This window comes from Maylandia zebra, unplaced genomic scaffold (genome assembly GCF_041146795.1).
Source record: "Maylandia zebra isolate NMK-2024a unplaced genomic scaffold, Mzebra_GT3a scaffold34, whole genome shotgun sequence".
Classification (NCBI taxonomy): domain Eukaryota; kingdom Metazoa; phylum Chordata; class Actinopteri; order Cichliformes; family Cichlidae; genus Maylandia; species Maylandia zebra.
In genome coordinates, this window is record NW_027490064.1 from 330,779 (window position 1) to 333,278 (window position 2,500).

The following is a 2,500-nucleotide window of genomic DNA, read 5'->3' on the forward strand; positions in this document are numbered from 1 at the left end:
TCCCCCATGAGCTTTCCTTCTCCTGCAGTTACCCTCCACCGCATATCCAGCATGGCCCTTGACCTCCAGCATGCCCTGGGGACCCACATACTCCTCTGCTCTACTCCCCCACTAGCTTTCCTTCTCCCGCAGTTACCCTCCACCACAAATCCAGCATGGCCCTTGCCCTCCAGCAGGCCCCGAGGACCCACATACTCCTCCGCTCTAATCCCCCATGAGCTTTCCTTCTCCTGCAGTTACCCTCCACCGCATATCCAGCATGGCCCTTGACCTCCAGCAGGCCCCGGGGACGCACATCCTCCCCTGCTCTAATCCCCCACTAGCTTACCTTTCTTGTAGTTACGCTCCAGCGCATATCCAGCATGGACCTTGACCTCCAGCAGGCCCCGGGGACGCACATCCTCCCCTGCTCTAATCCCCCACTAGCTTTCCTTCTCCTGCAGTTACCCTCCAGCGCATATCCAGCATGGACCTTGACCTCCAGCATGCCCCGTGGACCCACACTTAAGCCCCCTCCCACTGACAAAGCAAAACACCACTGGCAAAATCCTCGTGCCCCTGGTACTCCAGAATGTAAATTCAAACATGCCCCTGGTACACTGCGCAGAAACACTTTGCCACACACACGCACGCACTGCTTGTGCCTATGGTACGACAACTTTTCTCGTACCTATGGTACGACAACTTTTCTCGTGCCTATGGTACAACAATTTTTCTCGTGCCTATGGTACAACAACTTTTCTCGTGCCTATGGTACAACAACTTTTCGCCGTGCCCCTGGTACACCGCTCAGTAGCACTTTGCCACACACACACTCCTCGTACCTATGGTACGACAACTTTTCTCGTGCCTATGGTACGACAACTTTTCTCGTGCCTATGGTACAACAACTTTTCGCCGTGCCCCTGGTACACCGCTCAGTAGCACTTTGCCACACAAACTCTCCTCGTACCTATGGTACGACAACTTTTCTCGTGCCTATGGTACAACAACTTTTCTCGTGCCTATGGTACAACAACTTTTCGCCGTGCCCCTGGTACACCGCTCAGTAGCACTTTGCCACACACACACTCCTCGTACCTATGGTACGACAACTTTTCTCGTGCCTATGGTACGACAACTTTTCTCGTGCCTATGGTACAACAACTTTTCGCCGTGCCCCTGGTACACCGCTCAGTAGCACTTTGCCACACAAACTCTCCTCGTACCTATGGTACGACAACTTTTCTCGTGCCTATGGTACAACAACTTTCCTCCGTGCCCCTGGTACGACAGCTTTTCTCGTGCCTATGGTACAACAACTTTTCTCGTGCCTATGGTACAACAACTTTTCGCCGTGCCCCTGGTACACCGCTCAGTAGCACTTTGCCACACACACACTCCTCGTACCTATGGTACGACAACTTTTCTCGTGCCTATGGTACGACAACTTTTCTCGTGCCTATGGTACAACAACTTTTCGCCGTGCCCCTGGTACACCGCTCAGTAGCACTTTGCCACACAAACTCTCCTCGTGCCTATGGTACGACAACTTTTCTCGTGCCTATGGTACAACAACTTTCCTCCGTGCCCCTGGTACGACAGCTTTTCTCGTGCCTATGGTACAACAACTTTTCTCGTGCCTATGGTACAACAACTTTTCGCCGTGCCCCTGGTACACCGCTCAGTAGCACTTTGCCACACACACACTCCTCGTACCTATGGTACGACAACTTTTCTCGTGCCTATGGTACGACAACTTTTCTCGTGCCTATGGTACAACAACTTTTCGCCGTGCCCCTGGTACACCGCTCAGTAGCACTTTGCCACACAAACTCTCCTCGTGCCTATGGTACGACAACTTTTCTCGTGCCTATGGTACAACAACTTTCCTCCGTGCCCCTGGTATGACAGCTTTTCTCGTGCCTGTGGTACAACAACTTTTCTCGTGCCTATGGTACAACAACTTTTCGCCGTGCCCCTGGTACACCGCTCAGTAGCACTTTGCCACACACGCACACTCCTCGTACCTATGGTACGACAACTTTTCTCGTGCCTATGGTACGACAACTTTTCTCGTGCCTATGGTACAACAACTTTTCGCCGTGCCCCTGGTACACCGCTCAGTAGCACTTTGCCACACAAACTCTCCTCGTGCCTATGGTACGACAACTTTTCTCGTGCCTATGGTACAACAACTTTCCTCCGTGCCCCTGGTATGACAGCTTTTCTCGTGCCTATGGTACAACAACTTTTCTCGTGCCTATGGTACAACAACTTTTCGCCCTGCCCCTGGTACACCGCTCAGTAGCACTTTGCCACACACACACTCCTCGTACCTATGGTACGACAACTTTTCTCGTGCCTATGGTACGACAACTTTTCTCGTGCCTATGGTACAACAACTTTTCGCCGTGCCCCTGGTACACCGCTCAGTAGCACTTTGCCACACAAACTCTCCTCGTGCCTATGGTACGACAACTTTTCTCGTGCCTATGGTACAACAACTTTCCTCCGTGCC